We start from the raw sequence: 20,828 nt of genomic DNA, 5'->3' as shown, positions 1-20,828 counted from the left end.
AAGTCTCCTAATAGGGACTCCTTATACTTAATTTTCTTGTTGACTCCTAACAGGGTCCATCCTGTAATAGGAAACCTATATATCAATATATTATCTAGTGGGTATCATCCTCACTAGGGTTTTTGCTTGGCTAGGGCTTCCTTAGTTAACAAAAATATGGTTTCCCTAGTTAACAAAATATGGTGTTATGAGTTATCTTTGTGCATGGTTAATGTTACTATTCAACATTACTTATTTACTTTGTTATGTATGGTTTAAAGTAGGAAATAATATCCTATTACCAACTTAAGTGATGTTCACCAACTTAGCACTCATTGGATCTAGGTGATGTTCATAAAGGTGAAGCACAAAGACTTCTTAGGAAGTCACATGTCATAGTACTACTCTAGCTTGAGTGTGGTTAACTACGAAGTTCCCTCCATGGTTAAACCCACTCTGCTTGCAATCTCATTTGCAAAACCTTCACTAAGTGTTGGTCCTTATGAAACATTCCTTAGGAACTATCAATGAAAGGATGAGATTTAGATCTTGAATATCCTAATATATTAACATACTATCAAAATATGTTACTAAAGAGTCCAAAAGTGATTATGAGTTCATTAGTTACCTTGTTGCAAATGGAATAAATTGATAAATTTGGCATCCCTTTATGGACTTTTAGGGATTGAAGGTTAACCATTTTGAGTAATCACCAAAATGTATTACTATATATGAACATATGATTGACATGTAACCTTTGGTATGTTCTTCAGATGCTTTAGGTTTAAAATCCCACGCATCACTAAAGAATGATGTTAATCAACACTACATAATGAGTTACAATTTTTTGATACTAGGAAGCAAACTTCACTTAGTATAAACAACATGAAAAAATAAGAACTACAATTACTATCCTTGTTGTAGTCATTATAGCATATCAAGCCCTAGTTTGCATCATATTTTAGTGACTGCTATTATCTTATTCTTTTTTCTCAACTTTTATTATTGAGGTTGTTTTCTGATATGAGTGAATGGGAGCACCATATTGAGAAGTGGGAAGAGTTGCATTGCTGATTAACCTTCTAGAATCATATGCTTCTTTAATGTTACCTTTTTCATATGGTAATATAAGGTCAATGGCTTTCCTTGGTTTCATAGAACCCCTTCAAGATCCTCTTAGATGGAAGCCATGGAGGCTTTGTGCATTTTTGAACCTTGGTGTTGCTTCTTTATTTCTCTAATATACCTAGAAGCTTCATCATAAGTTTCTATAAGACATTCCTTATTGGAACACATTTTATTTGGAGAGGGAGGTGTGGTACTTGAGAAGACAATAGATTATCATGGTAGAGATTCATGTTACCTATCTAAAAGAACCACATCCACCTTTTCCATAATGTTCTTCAAGGTTAGCAGACTATCTCTTGAATTGATCAATAACACTAGGGCACATAAAGTAAATCCTATTTGTCCCATTCAGATACACTTTTAGCATCAGTGAATGATACTCAATAACTTCTCAGAAAATAAGCTCCCTCACATCTTCTTTTATCTACTTGTAACTCTCAAACTCAAACTCTATCTTACTTATTCATTGAGCAAAAGGTTCACGCTCTACTTTTGCTAACCCTTTAATATAAGGAACAACCAAAGCCCCTTCTTCTATTGGATGATCCTTTGGGTCAAAAGATATATAAAAAAAATATAGAAGTTTGAGTGTCAGTGGGTCTATATTTGGAAGTTTATGTGAGGAAGGTACATGTTTCTTTTTTTGTATGCTACTGAGGTATCTTCTAGCCTTATCATTGCAAACTTGTAGTGCCTGCCCCTAAGTCGTATTTCAATTATCATTGCCAAACTCTTTAGGCCAGTTTTATGTTTGATGATTAGTAGTATTATTTTAAGATTATCAGATATTATTTTACATTCAGTTTATTATATAGTGAGATTACTTGGTACTCTATATTTTTAGTATGTATGATGATTATTTAGTGTTTTTAGTTATCGATAATGATTAGTTAGATGGTTTATTATCACATGCATCTTCTTATGGATACTTACCTCATACTGCATGTGTATGGTGTGCGTGTTTTTTTTCTTTATGTATAGCATTTTTGATGTGGTTAAGGAAGGGAGTTGTAGTCACCTACTAGTTAGGATCTATGCGATGCACCACTTCCTACCATTGTCTGTTTAGCTTAGAATATTGTGTCTCTACATGCGTGGATTTTATGTAGGTTGTAGGTACCACGTATCGACTTCCCTGAATTGCCAGGATGAACATACCCAATTGCATTATCTCAATGGTAAGAGAGGGGAGATAAATCTTAAGTCCAAATCCTAAACCCTTTAGCCATTTGTCCTAATTGATAATTAGGACAAGTATATGAGTTGAGTACCCTCCAAATGTGTTGAATGATGTTAATTCATGATTATAACCCTTTTCGTTTGATTTTGTATGTGTTCTTCTATGATGGGTTTTCATATGTTGCTTTATGAGGCCTTGGTGTATTTTCTATTAATTAAGTCTAATTAAAAAAGATTAAATTAATGATTTAATTTAATGGAGAATTAATATGATATCTTTAATATTTAATTATAATTAATTAAGTGAGAAATTAATTAAATAAAAGAATTAAATTTGGAGATAAAAGTTTAAGGATAAATTTAGAAAGTGATAATATTTATTTAATTTAATAATAATATATATTTAGAGTTCATTTTTAAATAATTGCTAAATATTATTGTTATTTAAGTTAATTAAATATTTTATCAATTAAGTTTTCTAAAATAAAATTAAAAGTAAAAAGATATTAAACTATTAAAAGATTCTAGATCGCATGACGCAAGCATGAGTTGACAATAAAAAAAATTAATTAAAAAGATAAAATAAGTGAAAATAATAATGCTATTTTAATTTCATTAAGTGCACATGAGATTAAAAGTAATAAAAATTAAAAATAGAAGTGTTGTAATATTCAAATAGGAATAATGCTTCTAAGAGGGGGGGGGGGGGGGGTGAATTAGAAGTATTGTACTTTTTATCATAAAAATAATTTAACTAAAAATAGATTGCATGCATATAAACATATCAAACAATCATGAAAAAGAAATATGCATCACCGCATAACACTTGAGATTTTGGTAACCCAGAAACCCTCCAGGAATAAGAAGGTAAAAATTGGGGTGGGGATGATACCCATAGAATTAATGTAGCAATGATGTTTGACCACTTCTGATGGTTTTCCCTATTAAAGGCCTGCCCTGTTAAAGGCTTTACACTGTGTTAATAGTGACTTGGTTAGAGCATTTACAAACACTTTACATGAAGTGTTACCCTGTTAAAGGATTTGATCACCTGTATAAAGGATCTACAAAATAGCTGCTAAGCTAACCTATCAACATAGGATTTCCTTTCTAATACAATTGCTAGAGAGTATTAGACATAATAAACCTGATAGCTTACAATCCTTTGATTGTTAAATACAAGCACTTGATCTGCTTACTCTTTTCTTGATCCTTTGAGATCTTATTCTTGATTGTATCCCTTGCTTTGTTCTTTATCAACTAAATATTTCACTGTTGCTCTATTCCTCTAAGTCTTTTTACTCTTCAATCTGAACTCTAGTATATCTTCTTCATACACTCTATTTCATCATTATGCAATGATATTTTGTCTTCCTTATAAAGAGATTCAAATACTTAGGGCTAGATATGGATCTATGATCCACATTGAATCTCTGTTTCTTGCTTATTCCTTGCACTTTTCTTATTGGTTGCATGCCTTCTCCATTTTTCTTATTGGCTGCATGTAGATTGCATAGGAAAAATAAAACATTCAATCTTATCATTTTAATCTTTGAAGATTCGTCATATGTCAGCCATAAAAATAGTTTACATCTTAATTAGTAAAGTTATAGAATTATATGTGCACTCTGTATTACTCGGCACTTATTGATTCCTGTTGCTCAGCACATATAATAAACTAGCTTACTTGGAAATTAATATCACTTGGCTCTTGTATCATGCTCAACACCTAAAGTCACTCGACACTTGTTCTTTACTCAACACTTGATCTTCACTTGGCACGTAAAGTCTACTTGGCACCTGAAGATCACTTAGCACTTGTTGGATTTCCTGACTCAGCATACATAGTGTGCTCGACTCCAATGTAAAAAGTGATTAAGTGTGTTGGCACTCAAATGTCAAAACCATTCTGAGACTAAAAATCTCCTCCTTTGACATGAGTGAGAAAAACACTTAACTAAGCTTTATTTATCTATCCTTATGAGTACATTCACTAATTTTCTTGGTATATATAGAGGTAAAACTTGATCAAAATTTTGTAATTTACAATATATATACCTCAAAATTATTGTAACTCCCCCTGAGTTGATTGTGCCATTATCTATGCTATCTTGGTAACCAAAATTTTGTGATGCTCTGATGCTCCTCTGTTATCTTGTCTTCCCCTGTTAACTTGTCTCCCCTATTCATCTATAATATCTCCCCCTTTTTGACACTTATGTCAAAGGGTTCTTAAGGGTTAAGTCCATATTTCGCCAAAAATGTGCTATTTACCTCCATAATCATCCTGAGAGCTACATCCCAATTATGCAAAGCAATATCCAATGACTTGTGCTAGATGGCAGTCTCTGCAACAAGGTGTACAAGTCCATCTAAAGTGGAAAGATTAGGATCTTTCTTGAGAACAGTTTCAGCATGAACCTGTTCTTTATGGAGTACTTCCAAATGTGGGGTAAATGGAGGATTGGAGCTATATCAGTTTTTCCTTGATGGTTGCCTCTTCTACTATTAACACAACTACTTCTTTCTAAGTGTGAAGCATTTGATTAAAGTGCTTCTCACTTTGAGTTGGGCCTTGGGGTAGTTGCATGCTTGAAATCTTTAGATTTCTCTCTAGACTCATTATTTTTTGGCTTGTTTCCTATGTGAAGTATGAAAAGTTACATAGCTTGTTGTACAATGAGAATATATTCTCAAGTACCTTTTTCACTTTGTCAAGCATTTTTTCCAATTCAACCTAGGAAAGTGCAATTTCATTGGATATTTTCTCATTTACTTTCCGTTGAAATTTCCTTTCAGACCATTCCATAAGTTTTACATTTGTTTCTTGGTCTTCATTTGTCACTTGGTCAACAATTTCTAATAATTTCTCAATGATATGATTTGACTCATCTGGTGACTACAAACTAAAAGCATCCATAAAGATGTCTTTAATCTCATGTAATGTTTTCTTTTGTTTATACTCCTTTCTGAGTATCTCTTTCCTCTTTCTTCTATTCAATGCTTCCTGCACCTCATTTATTTTTTCAATGCTTATTGTTTTTGAGTCATAACTTGGTAAGACTATCTCCTCATCTAATTCAGGGTCTCCATAATGAAGTACCTTTGCAACTTTTTTAGAACTTGATCTTGGTGTAGATATTTGTAGTGGCACTGCATCATTACTTGGCTGTTGTGAAGGAGTTCCAGAGGTAGGAAAATTTATCAATGTCTGTATTGCCTCTTGCTCTTTAGGGATTTCCTTTGTTTTCTCCTCCTGTTGTCTACTACCTTGATCAATTATAGTAATTTTAGTAAGTACACTTTGTGTTTGTGTTGTAGGATTAGAAGTAACAGTCTATCCTATTTGTTCTATTTCTTTGCCTCTTGCTTCACTTGGCTTCTGTATTGTGGTGTCAACTATTCTTGATGAAACAACTGTTTGCATTTGAGGTTGACCACTAGTAGCTGTAGAGATAATGGAAGGTGGTTCTTGTGGTTTCACCTTGTCTCGTACTATGTTTTCAACTAATTTTTTTAATTCATCCACATTGATCAATACTGGATCTGTACATAATTTTGCTTGTTCTATGAATTGGTCAAGGATTATTTTGAGATCCTCTGCAATTAATGGATTGATGTTATGAGAAAAAGTGTCAGGAACATCCTATATAGTTGTAGTTTCTACAGGTGTGATGGGTACATGAGGAGGGCTAGAAGGTGGTAGTTGTGTGTGTTGCAAATTCTGGTCTTATTGCTACTCTTTCTCAGCTGTTGCCATTTCATCTTGCTTTGGCGTCTCTATTTCTTTCTCCTCTTCATCTTTCCTTTCTTCTCCCATTTTCTTTTCTTCTTCTTTTTTTGTATTCTTTACTTCTTCCTCCTCTTTCTCACTAGGCTCTTCATGTTCTATGTTTTGTCCTTCAAGGGGATCTTCTTCTCCATCTTTGACAGTAGTCAAACCATATATCAATTTCCATATTTTTGTTGACTTACTGACTACATTTTCAATCTTGTTTTGTAAGATATCAAAGGCTCTATGCTTCAGTGTAAAATTGCCACTATATTTCTTATTAGCCTTAGTTATTTGACCTTTTGTTAGGTCAGGTATAACCTATGATAGGGTATATTCTCTTATCTCCTTTTCAATTTTCAAACAATGATGCCATTTATTTTCAATTATCTCATATAATTCTCTAGGCATAGTATTGTCTAGCTCTAGAGGTGTAGTCTTGAATTCAGTCATCATGGCATATACTGATTCCTATATTTTGTTTTGCTCTTCTTTACTGAGCATGTTGAAGTCAATACTTTTTAAATCAGTAAAATCTGCATTCTTAATATTTTTTCAGATTTTATCTAAGGCTGATTTTGGATGATGACTTACCACTCTGAATTGGCTGATGTCTTCTGACTTTGTTCTTTCCTCCTCAATAGAATCTAGTTGAGCTACATATTTTCTTCTTTTTCTTGGCTCTTCATAAGTCTGTTCAATAGCCTTCTTCTTCTCTTTGATTTGTTCTTTGGCTTTCTGTGAAGATGCCCTTGTGGTAGCCCTTGTGACTGGTATTTGAGGCTTGTCTTGTGTTGGCTTTGCATCGTTCTTTGTTTTAGGCTAGGCTGGAGGCTGTACTGTTGCCTTTCTTTTCTTTGGCTCAGCTTGGGTTGGTGCTTCCTTGGCTTCTTTTTCCTTAGCACCTTCCTCCTTGTCTTCACCTAGGCCTTGAGTTAAATTCTGTTTGGCCTTGTTCTTGTTCATCCTCCTCATCTTCTTCTACTTCAACTTCAATTCCTTCACCAAATTTCTTCTTAATTTTCTTCATCAATTTGTCTTTCTTCTTTATTGTAGAGGCAATCTTTAACTCCATTTTTACCTTTGACCTTACCACATCATAAGTGCCAAAGTGTGGGGCACTCTTATCTATCTCTTCTACCAATAATGCAGTTATTGCTGCAGATGCTTCATCTATGTTGATCTCATAACCAAATGGCCCTAGCCATCTCACCCTCGAAATTACTGCTTGGATATAGGTAAAATAAATATCAACTAAGAAGCATATATCACTAATATGTTTTTCTACTAAAGAAACTGGTATTCTTACTCGTTGCTTCATGGATTTCTTCAAATCTTCAAAATAACTTGTCATCAGTGTATCAAAATTGTCTCCCATTTATTCTATATATTCATTGATTTGGGATATGATAGTTTTATCATTTCTCCATGTAGCTTTTCCAAAAGAGGGAAATTCATTCATAACATAGAAGAATACACATAAAAAAATTGGTCCAAATTTGCACTGGGCACCCTTTTTCCTTCTTATAGTAGCAAGGTTTTCATTAATCTGTTGTAATTGCAGTTCTGCAAGATAATAAGTATGATCCTTTTTCACCAATTTGTAACCTACATCTACTGCAATACATGGCACACTGTTGAGTCTACTAGATTGATAAAATTTATGTGCAATAACTCTAACAACAAACTCAACTAGAGGATCTTGAATGGTGTAAATTTTCATTCCTCTTTTATTCCACTGGGCACCTGTGTGTTTCTCAATAACCTCCTTTGATTCACTTCTCAAGGTCTTGGGCTGATCTAGGGTAGGATATCCAGTTACCCCGTGAATGATTCTTTTCATGATCTTGGTAGGAACATCTTCTAGCCACAGACTTCCATCATGAATTCTGCTTAACACAAGTTTGATCCATTTTGTTTTGAATACAGTAGGAAAGCTCAAAACTCATGTCAAACCTTTCCTTTCAACAATTTTGTATTCATCTTTCAAAACTCCATCTACACACAACTTCTCATAGGCTTCCCTTATTTCCATGTCTCCTATGACTCCTATCTTACAATTATAACATCTTCTTACATCCTGAACCATTATAACTTTTGGGGGTATTTGAGAAAGGGCTACGACTGGGTCATTTTTGTATGCAACTTTAGGAATGGGAAAAAAATTAGGCTGCTTAACCACATTAGATACTAGCTAGACTTCAAATGACTCTTTTTCATGGGTTTTCTTAGAGCTCAAAGCCATTTATGCAAATTAGGTTTCCTTTTACACAGAAATATGAAATTGCGTAGCTTGGCACAAATGAAAATACCTCAAGATTGATAAAAATGTGTTGTAAGAGGTTGGAATTTTCTTGGAATGCTAGATTCTCTACTATGAAGTCACTCCGCTCTCTTTCTCTTCTTTGCTTCTTGATTGCGATGAGGAAAAATGATTGAAATTGTGATAATATACCCTATGTTTATCGCATTAAATGCTCAACTGCCCACTCAGCTTCTGAAGGATTTTAACCTTACTTGGCTTGTATTGCATTCCTACTTTACTCAGCTTCCATTGGAGTTTATTTAACTCGGCATCAACTATCAACTCGGTCACTGTTAGTAACTCGACATCCAAAGACAGCTTGGCATCATTATTCAAGTTTAGTCCTAGCATCTTATCTCATGCATATTTATACTTTGCAATGCTTCTTCATAGTTTAGGGCTGATGTATGATACTTCCTTATATGTATTAGCCCTGTAGGCTCATTTTGTGATTAATTGAAAGAGAAATGATCACTTGACCTTATGGGTGAAGTGACCCTTTCATTGGATGAACTTGATTCATTCTTTTTCTGCCATGTTTTCTTCATGTCCATTCTGCTGTGTTCCATGTCAATCTTTTTTTTGCCCTTATTTACTTCAGTCTTGGGTGCCTTGTCTTTTGTTGGATAATTCCTGTTGACATGTCCAATTTTCAAGCAACTGAAACATGTGGTTTGGTTCAACCATCTTTTATAGTTCTCTTTGAAATGTGTTCTTATGAAATTCTAGGGTATATGTCCATATTCCTAACAATAATGATAGCTATACCTGGTGTTATATTCCCAATTGTAATGGTGTTCATAGTTGTCCCTTCTTACATGTTGGTTTGGTGTCCACATAGGCTTTGATCTGCCTTCAAATGCTCTATGTCCATACTTTTTGCAATTATGACAATGTCCATCAAATCTTTGTGTCTTTCTGACTTTAGATCTACAATCTTGAGTCATATGTCCTTGCATATTGCACTTGTGATTGTAAACCTTGCTTTTGGGTGTGTTATGATGATTGATTCTTCTACTCCTACAAACATTAGCAGTATACCCCTTTTTGTTAAAATAATGACAAGTGGGTTTAGAATCCTTACCTTTATCACTTCTTTGCTCATCACTTTTTGATGATTCACCAACTTCAGTGCTGTTGTATCCAATCCTGATGTATCATGGGCTATTCTTGGGAATTTCATCAATTGTTCAAAATACTTGATGGCTTCACTTGACTTGTTGAGTTTTTTTGCTATCTCTTTTTCTCTGTTCAATTCATTATGCAGTTGTTCATTCTCCATCTTCAAAGTAGAGATCTCAATATCTTTCATATTGAGTTTATGATGAAGGTTCATCATTTGGGCAAGTGTATCCATCTACATGTTTGAGATCTTTGTCAATTTGATACATTTCTCTTCAAATCTATTTGCAAGATTCCTTTTGTCATCTTCCATCATGACTCTATCCTCAAATGCTCTTTTCTTTTGTTCAGTGATTTCACATAACATTATGGCTTGTGATTCATGTTCCATCTTGAGAGATCTTATCTCTTCTGCTTGAACTTTGTTTTTCTCCATCAGTTCTGCTATTGTTGCATCAAACTCTTTAGTGTCTCCATTTGAAAATACTTGTGTGGTATCAATCTCCCTATAGTTTATGTGATTTTCAGCTATGGCTATCTTTTTCCTTCTTTTCAAGGATTTTCTTAATTCCACTCTAGCTTCTTCAACCTTGTGTAGAGCAAGATGTACATCTATCGCCTGGTTCTCAATGATCTTTCCAAGTTTGAAAAATTCCATCTTTAGATCTTTTCCTCCAAGCTATTAGGCTTCTTCTTGAGAGGACCAATTCTCTGATACCAATTGTTGGAATATTCAAATAGGAATAATGCTTTTGAGGGGGGGGGGGGTGAATCAGAAGTATTGTACTTTTTATCATTAATAAGATTTAACTAAAAATTGATTGCATGCATATAAACATATCAAAAAATCATGACAAAGAAACATGCATCACCACATAACATGTGAGATTTTTGTAACCCAGAAACCTTCCAGGAATAAGAAGGTAAAAACTAGGGTGGGGATGATACCCAAAAAATTACTGCAGCAATGATGTTTGACCACTTCTGATGGTCTGCCGTGTTAAAGGCCTGGCCTATTAAAGGCTTTACACTATGTTAATAGTAACCTGGTTAAAGGATTTACAAACACTTCACATGAAGTGTTACCTTGTTAAAGGATTTAATCACCTATATAAAGGATCTACAAAATAGCTGTTAAGCTAAAATATCAACATAGGATTTACTTTCTAATACAATTGCTAGAGAGTATTAGACATAATAAACCTGATAGCTTATAATCCTTTGATTGCTAAATATAGGCACTTGATCTACTTACTCTTATCTTGATCCTTTGAGATCTGATTCTTGATTGTATCCCTTGCTTTATTCTTTATCAACTAAATATTTCACTACTGCTTTGTTCCTCTAAGTCTTTTTATTCTTCATTCTGAACTCCAGTATATCTTCTTCATACACTCTTTTTCATCATTATACAATGAAATTTTGTCTTCCTTATAAAGACATTCAAAGACTTAGGGCTAGATATGGATCTACGATCCACATTGAATCTCTGTTTCTTGCTTATTCCTTGCACTTTTCTTATTGGTTGCATGCCTTCTCCATTTTTCTTATTGGCTACATGTAGATTGCATAGGAAAAATAAAACATTCAATCTTATCATTTTAATCTTTCGAGATTCGTCATATGTTAGCCATAAAAATCATTTACATCTTAATTAGTAAAGTTACAGACTTATATGTGCACTTTGTGTTACTTGGCACTTATTGATTCCTATTGCTCGACGCATATAATAAACTAGCTTACTAGGCACTTAAATATCACTCGGCTCCTGTATCATGCTTGGCACCTGAAGTCGCTCGACACTTGTTCTTTACTCAACACCTAATCTTCACTCGGCACCTGAAGTCTGCTCAACACTTGAAGATCACTCGACACCTGTTGGATTTCCTGACTCAAAATACATAGTGTGCTCGGCTCCAATGTAAAAAGTGATTAATTGTGTTGGCACTCAAATGTCAAAACCATTCTGAGACTAACAAAAAGTCAAGTGGAAAATTAAGTAAAGTTATTTAATAATCTGGTTAACGTGCATTAAAAGATAAAGAAAAGATTAATAAAAGTTAATTTTGAGTTTGAGACTAGTGAGCAAGGAGTCCTCTTGGGTGAATGCACAATTAGTGCACCAATTTGTGGAGAAAACTCCTTATCACAACTTTGGGGTTCATTTTTGAGGGACAACAAATTTGTGAAAGAATTTTTGGAGACAGGAATTTTGGGAGACATCTTTTGGCAGCGAATTTCAGAAGGAGAATTCTAAGAAAGTTTTTCAGAGGAAAGTTATTGAAGGGGAGAAAATTCTCTCATAGTTTTTTGAGGATTTTGTATTAGCATCGGGATCAGGTAGGGTCTTGTATTTTGATCGCTGATTATTTATGCAATTTTCGCATTTCCTATCTTCTTCATGTTTGTGGATTGTAGACCTGAATTCTCTATGATGAATGTTTAAACATTTCAATTTTGGAATTTATCAGATGCTTGTCAATTAACTTCTATATACATAGGATTTAAATGGGAAGGGTTGAATCTAAGATTGAAATTCTAAATTAGAAGTTTGGATAGTTGACAATATTTTCCTATCGAAATAAAGAAGGAAATAATTAAAAATAATAATAATAATACAATTTAATTAAGGAAGGTATTTGTTTTCATAAAATTTATATTTATAAAATCTATTAAACAAAATAATTTTAAAAAATATATTTACATAGGAAATTGTAAAAAAAAAATATATAATATTGATATATTAATGGGAGGTGTGGGAAACCCCACACCCCCCCATACCTAGTATCAGCTTTAAAAGTGCTATGACAACAGGTACCCTGCTATGCGCAATAGCAGTTGTACTACTTACTGCGACAGCAGAGGTACCGGCTGTCGCAAGATTAATTTCGACGACCTTTTTAAGGCACGATTTTTGTATAAATCATTTTAATTTTTTTTTAATATATAATTTTTTAATATGATTTAGTTTTTAAATAATTGTTTATTAAAAATTATTAATATTAAGATTTTAAATTAAAATTTATTTAATATTTTTATTAGTAAATTTTATTAAGATTTATTATTTTAATAAATAAATTAATAAAAGATTAAGATGATTATTATATATAATTATTAGTTAATCTAATTAAATGGAATTTAATTAAGTTTAATTAATAAATGAAAGTATTTAATTTTGATTTATTTTAATAATAATGATATTGACTCTAATAAAACTGAAAATTATTTTATTGGAAGATCAACAGTTATTAACTAAATATTTATCCTTGAACTATTTTTTAATAATTGACTTAAAATTAGAATAGGGGTAATTGTACATTTTATTCAAATATAAGAATGGGATAATGTGTAAGGGTTAAATGGTAAATCTTACATTTGAATGAAAACTTTACCTTACTATTTAACTCTACTATGTGACTTTTGCGATGGCACTTTCCCAATTGCATAGTAGGTTTCCTATGTGTCTTGTGTGCCTCTGTGTCTAGATGTCTATCTATGTTGGAACCTTTGAGTTAGTGTACTTTTAGGATTTCCCAGACTTACAGAGTACTTGTGTTTTGTGTTTTGATATCTTGTTTGTGACTTGAGACTATCTCCTCAGTGGGGTGGGAGTGGGCCATTTAGGTTCCACACGGTTGGGTGGTAGTACTTTTAACTCTTATCATTGAGATTTGTTCGTGGTAACCATGGCTGGAGCTTTCTTGGTTGGCATTTACCTTCATTCTTTTCATGGATCATTGTGATGGATGGTTAGATTTTGTGATGGATGTTTTATCATTATTGATGTATGGATGTATCATGTATGGTGGATGATTTCATTCATTTTATTGCTCGTGTGTCATGGATCCGAAGAGGATGATGTATTTCTATTGTTACATATGTATATTCTTTTAAGCCATTCATACCTTGTGACATGTCGAGTGGATGAATGTGCATTCCGAATTAATTTGCCAAGAGGCATTCAGAGCAAATGTATATTAAATGGACATTGGACTTTTCATTATTTTTTGTTGTGGATATGGTAGTTGATAGACTTAGAATAAATTAAATTTAAATGTGACTCAACATCTTAGGATCCTTAAGGAATGTAACTTGTTATGTATGTTTGTTGATGATTACATGTTATTGCTTTTGCTACTATGTGTTTGATGTGAATGGTTTATCTTTTATGTTTTAAAAAAAAAATGTTTAGCAAACTTAGTAAAACTTTAGGTTAATTCTTTTGGATTCCTTGGTGGGGCGTTATAAAACCCTCAAGAGGACTTCCATTAATAGGGTTCAAAACAAGTCAGTCATCAGATTAGGTTGATGGACTACATTTTTACTAGGGAACAATGGTTTCCCAGTCAAACCTTTAGTAATATACAATCAATTCGCTAGATATCAATGGCAAGGGTATACTAGTTTTGGAAATAGTTATGCAACCTTCTCCAGTCAAGTCATGCTCCTCATCACCTATCAAATGTTAGAGGATATGAGCCATAGGTACCCCTTAAGTGAAAAAATATCCATATAGCTCTAGACTTGTATACTATCATGCAGCAGCATAATACGTCCAAAAGATTATAGTAGTAATGTCATTGAAAGAAACTCTTGCTAAGCCAATGCAATATTTTTTAAGCTTACAAATAACATTAACTAAAATATTCTTTGTTTTTATATCCTGATGGTAAAATTTTTTAATATTACAAACAACATTAACTAAAACATTCTTTGTTTTTAAATCTTGATGGTAAATTTTTTTAAGCTTACAAACAACATTAACTAAAACATTCTTTGTTTTTAAATCCTAATGGTAAAAATTTGTTGCATCTATGTGCTGTAAATCTCAAAGAAGCTAGTACAGAAAAATAAATTGATACTATTCAGGGGTCAAGTCATTATTTTCCTTTATAACTTAGTGTAGATCTGACTCTTGTCTGGTTCCTATTTTCTTTTTGAACTAGCTCACCACTGATCCTAGATTATTATAAATTTTCTATGAATTTTCAGAATAGTCTAACACATGTTGATAGAAAGACAATGAATTACATACCAGAGTAATTGCTGTATTTGAAAAGTTGTTAGCTTGTCTTGGCTGTCACATTATAATTCCTTACTTGTTTCCATTCATATAGTAATTTCTTAGTTGAGTTGAATTTACAAATCTTTATTTCATATGTTTTTATTGGTATCTTATCTTTGTATATTGTGTAACCACTATGAGTTATAATCAATGTTTATTTTAATCTTGGGGTTTGGTCACAAATTTGTTTCTTACACTATCATACTTTATCAAATCATTATTTTCATCTTAAAAAGCACAAAAGTATGTCATTTTCCTCTATGTCTTATGCTAGAGTATGGCAATAGCCATACTGATTTTGGTTTGGCAAAATAACTTGTAAGGATACTGTAAAACCTCTATTTCAGTTCAATTCTGAGTGTTGTCTAATTACAAAATGAGAAAAATAATTTTGAGTGTTGTCTAGTTACAAAATTAGAAAAGCAAGAAAGCAAGAGAGAAAACTGATAGTGATCCTACACATTTTCTTTATAGTTTTCCTTTGTGTACTATTTTTTTGTGTATGCTTGGCATTATATGATTAAACAATGAAAGGTTTGGAAAAGTATATTTAGAGCACTAAAAAGCTTGGAAAAGTTAATTGCAACTAATTTTTTACATTTATGGTTGTGAATGCTCTAGAGCTGTGTAAGATGATGATGGACATCCTCACTGTCCCTTCTCAGAGAGTAGCATGTTACACAATGAGCACATATTTCTTGCTGATGGAGAAGACCCCAAGTCTCTTGTAGTGGCCACCATGTTGCTTCACCTATGGAGCATGTTTTCCACCAACCTGATATGGCTTCTGTTGTCATGGAATACTGTCACATAGGGAAAAGCTTTGGTGGTTGTTGACGAGCTTCTATGCTTGACTGATGTAGACATATTGAGTGGCCACGGAGCATCCAATTATCTTGATTGCAGGGCCTTGGGGTAAATTGATTGTAAGAAAGAATGCACCCATGATATCAACTATAATCTTGGTTCACAAATTATGCAATTTGTATTTCTAGATTTCCATTTGTTTGTTAATCATTTTGAATTATAGTGAGTGCTTAAAACCCTAAATGGGAAAGGTGTTAGGGTTTGGTAGAGAAGATTATAGCACTGTTCTTTTTGTGTCTTTGTAACTTTAGGTATTTGGTTGTTCGGATGTATTTCACTTGTAGACTACTCTATTCTTGAGCTCCATTATTTTTTTTTGAAAATGTCTTTACAAAATCATGAAGGTTTACAATTTAGTACACTCTCTAGTGTGCCAAAAATAATCACCAAGAAATTAAAACTTAATTAAGCATTGAATTCTTCAAATACACATATATTTCATGAAAATATAAAAGGTTAGAGCCTATTTCAAGAGGCCATAAAACTATTTCCCTTTGGATTATTAATGGAAACCATAGAATGGATTTCATTTTGAATAGATTAGGTCATGAAAATCCCCTCAAATTACCCATTGTTTCAGTGATGGGACAAAAGGCTTCGAGTAGTGGTAGCAACTATGTAGAGAATCACTCCAAGGGTATCTTCTTCTTGCATGCCAGATTATTCAAAATATTTGGACATATTGAGATTACATATATCCTTTTGTTATAGTTGACTCCAATATTGAAGCATGTTGCTTTTCCAGATGTTTGGAGAAATATAATTGAGAGTTACTAGAGATGGGTGGAGACAAAATCTAGTTCCTCAGATCAATGTGATTATAGAGCCAAATGAAAGGTCTGGAGATGAGGGGATGCAACTCTCTTCTTCCAGTGCAATGAAGCTGCGATTGGGTGATTTCATATTCTATAGCACATTGTTAGGCACATGGTAGCAACTAATGATTATATGAATATTTTGTTAGGATTAAACCATGGATAGAAATAACAATTACATGCAAATATAACCAATATCAAAAAATAATGGACCACACAAAAAAGAACACAAGACACCAAGATCTAACATGGTTCACCCAAACCCTAGGCTATGTCCACCAAATAGCAAGTCCAATATTTTACAATCTAGTGATTATAACTTGATTACAATCCGTAATCCCTTACAGCTCCATACCGCCACAAGAACCAATTTTTGCATCACCTTATGAAACAATACCTAACCCTAACCCTTTTTATACAAGTATTTTTACCAGTTTAGGGTTACAATTAATAATTACATGTTAGACCAAAATCAAGATAAAATAGAGCCCACAAATTTTTCTAGGCCAATACCCTGAGCCCCAAAGAATTTATGAAGTATGTACAATACTTTTCTAATCAATCACCACAATCTAATAATCTCTCACTTGGGGACTAATTAGACTCCACACTAAATAGTAATCTCCCACTTGGAGACTGATCGTGTAGCTATGTCGCTACTCCATGAGGCTCCCATTGGATCAAACAACCTTGGACTATCTTGTTCATTTATTCATGTTTAGTCTAGAAGACCAACTAAAGCTGAAGAGGAGTGCAACTTCTCCCTTGTTACTACTTTTTTCAACATATTTGCTGGATTGTCATCTGCATGTATTTTGTTTAGCTTTAATGGTCCATCCTCCAAAACTGATTGAATGAAATGGTACCATAACTGTATATGTTTGGTATTTGAATGTAGAGCTGAATTCTTTGCAAGATGAATGACACTTTGACTATCTGTAAACAAATAATTATCCTTTTGAGGGTGTCTCAATTATTCCAAGAAGAAATAAAGCCATATCATCTCCTTGGCTACCTTTTTAGTCACAACATACTCTACCTTTGTAGTGGATAAAACATTAATCTTTTGTAACCTAGAAACCTAGCTCATGGCTGCCCCACCAATAGTAAAGACATAACCTATAGTACTCTACCTAGTATCAATATCCCCTACCAAATCTAAGTCAACATAGCCCTATAAATTAGTAGTAGAGCTCCTAAAGTGTAAACACTTATTGGATATTCCTCTCAAATATTTAAGAATCCACTTAACTGCATTCCAATGTTCAATTCCTGGATGACTTATATACTTGCTAACAACTTCCACTGCATGTGCAATATCTGGCCTAGTACATACCATAGCATACATCAAGCTTCCTATAGCTGAAGCATAGGGTACTTTGGACATCTTATCCTCCTCTTCTCGTGTCTTGGGACACATCTTCTTAGTCAACTTCACATGACTAGGTAAAGGTGTGCTAACACCTTTAGCATTCTCCGTAGAGAAACATTGCAACACCTTCTTGACATAATCAGCCTAAGATAGCATCAATGTTCTATTCTTCCTATCTCTATAAATCTTCATACCAAGGATTTGTTTCACTGCTCCCAAATCCTTGATACCAAATGCATATGCTAACTGGTATTTTAGCCCCTTAATATGATCCATGTTAGACCCAACTACAAGCATATCATCAACATATAAACATAAAATAATGTAGCTATCATCATCCAACCTCTTAAAATAAACACAATGATCTAAATGACATATGTGATATCAATGCTCATGCATAAAATTGTCAAATTTTAGATACCATTGTTGAGGTGCTTTCTTCAAGCAATATAAACTTTTCTTCAATTCACACACTAATTTCTCCTTACCTTGGACCTCAAAACCCTATGGCTGAGCCATATATATCTCTTCATCCAAATCACCATTAAGGAAGGTTTTTTTAACATCAAGCTACTCTAAATGAAAATCTTCAGTAGCCACAAGACTTAAAATAGTACAGATAGAAGTCATCTTAACAACAGGAGAAAATATCTCATCAAAATCAATGCCCTTTTTTCTATGCAAATCCTTTCACAACTAACCTGGCTTTAAATCTTTTCTTACCTCCATCCTCTTCTTTTAACTTGTAAACCAACTTATTTTATAAATCTCTTTTACCTATAGGTAAGTTGTATAAATCTCATGTCTTATTCTTCAGCAAAGAGTCCATTTTGTCTTTCATTACAGACTCCCATTGAATCTTAGTATCCACCTGCACAGCTTCATCATAACATTCAAGTTCACTAGCATCAGTAAATAAAATTGAATACAAAGAGGGAGAAAATATTTCTAGAGGTCTAGTTTACCTTGTTGACTGTCTAACATTCACTAGTATGTGTGGTATTTTTTATTGTGGTTGTTGCACATCATGAGGAATGGTTGGAACATCAACTTCTCAAGTATCATCCAACACTACATAATCATCTTCTTTCTTCTCATGTTGTTGCAATACATCTTTGTACAACATTTTCTCATTGAATATGACATCCCTACTTCTTACAATTTTATGATTTTAAAAATCCCAAAGCCAATAGCCATATTCATTAATGCCACATCCGAAAAATACACATTTCTTTGACTTAGCTTCTAGCTCGGTTCTATTTTCAGAATCTATGAGAGCAAATGCCTCACAATTGAAGATTTTGAGAAAAGAGTAACTCACCATCTTACCAGTCCATGGTTCCTCTAGAATACGATAACCCAAAGGAGTAGAGGGGCATTTATTAATCAAATATACAATAGTATTGATAGCAGATGTGTAAGGGAAACCCAATATGCAACCTCATGCTCCTTGCATGCTCCATTATAGTCCTGTTCATGTGTTGAACCACTTTATTTTCTTGTGGAGTCCTTGGAATAGTTTTTTGTCTAAAAATACCATTAGTGGAGAAATAATCTTCAAATTCATGATTGCAATACTCACTACCATTATCAGATCTAAGACATTTTAATTTTTTACTAGTCTCATTTTCAACCAAACATTTCCATTTCTTAAAAGTTTGAAATACATCAAATTTCTATCTAAGAAAATAAACCCATACTTTTATAGTTGTTTCATCAATAAATGTAACATAATAATGAGAGACACCAAGGGAAGATACCTGAACTAGTCCCCATACATCAGCATGCACAAGCTTTGATTTCTCCCTTTTGTTTTCCTTCCCAGTCTTGACAAAACTCACTCTTTTTTCTTTTCCATACACACAACTTTCATAGAAATCCATATTAACACATTTTGAAGACCTAGTAAAACATTCTTTGAATGAAGTACTTTCATACTTTTCTCACTCATGTGACTAAGTCTATTGTGCCACAACATTGTATCAAAATTTATAGTAGCTATTTGTTCTCCCTACTCAACAGTACCAACTATTTCTAAACATTTTTTTTTCTTTTTCTGAAACAATTAAAGTAGAAGAAACAATATGACATGTACAAAGATATAGGGTGCCTACTTTCACACCTTTTGCTACTACAAGGGAACCTTTTGAAACCTTTCAATTTTTATCATTGAAAGTAACTACACAACCCTCATCATTGAGTTGCCTTGATGAAACTAAATTCCTACTCAACCTTGGAACATGTCTTACCTCATGTAGTAGTCAATGATTCCCATTTTGCAACTTAATTTTAATTTTTCCCTTTCCAACAATTTGACAGGTTTTATTATACCCCAAATAAACAAGCCCAAAATCCCCTTGGACATAATAAATGAAATAACCTCTATGAGGTGTAGCATGAGATGAAGCACCAAAACCTATAACCCATGAATCATCAACACTTTCTAAAGGTAGAAGAAAAACATCCTCTTTGAATTTTTTACTTACCACATTTGGCTTCGTGTCTCCATTTGGTTTATCTCCTTTATTTTTCTTTTGATTTCAACAATGTTTTTTTTTGTGCCCTGGTTTTCCATAGTACCAATAGCCATTCAGTCCTTTTGATTGAGACCTCCTCCCCTTTGACTTTCTTCTTGATTTCCCATGATTTTTCAGAATTACTTCATCTATCAGTCATTCTGCCCCTACGTTGTGCATTCAAAGAACTTCCTAATGTAGATCCACCTAAGGTTTTCCTATGAGTTTTCTCACTTAAAATAACATCGATCACATCATCATATTTTAGGGTACTAGATCCAGGAACATAATTACTCACAACCATTACCAAGCCATTTTAGCTTTCGGGCAAAGAAAACAAAATCAAGAGAGCCCTAATTTCTTCATCAATATTGATACCACAAAAGATAACTAACTATTAATAGTATTGAACTCATTTAAATGATCTATAATAGATCCACCATCTACAATTTTCATATTAAATAAATGCTTCATGAGAAATATGTTGTTTGGAGCAGAGGGCTTTTCATAAAGTTTTGCTAGGGTTTGCATCAATTCTTTTGTTGTCTTCACTTTTCTAATATTAAATTCCACCGATGGTGCCATAAATAATTGAATGCTTCCAAGTTCCTTTCTATCCAAAATATCCCATTCATCATTTGACATAGATCCCTGATTCTTGGCTTTTCGTTCTAACAACTTCCATAAATCCTTTTGATAAAGATAGTC

At 33.2% G+C, this 20,828-nt stretch overlaps 1 pseudogene; it reads right to left on the bottom strand.

The window, feature by feature from the left end:
- Window positions 1–940: 940 nt before the first annotated feature.
- On the bottom strand, window positions 941–15,989 carry LOC149554979 (mitogen-activated protein kinase 10-like; annotated as a pseudogene).
- Between the last annotated feature and the right edge of the window lie 4,839 nt (window positions 15,990–20,828).

The sequence above is a fragment of the Cupressus sempervirens genome, chromosome 5, assembly GCF_028749045.1.
Source record: "Cupressus sempervirens isolate cs-2001-9-10 chromosome 5, ASM2874904v1, whole genome shotgun sequence".
Classification (NCBI taxonomy): domain Eukaryota; kingdom Viridiplantae; phylum Streptophyta; class Pinopsida; order Cupressales; family Cupressaceae; genus Cupressus; species Cupressus sempervirens.
This window is presented reverse-complemented; position numbering and strand designations above follow the sequence as displayed.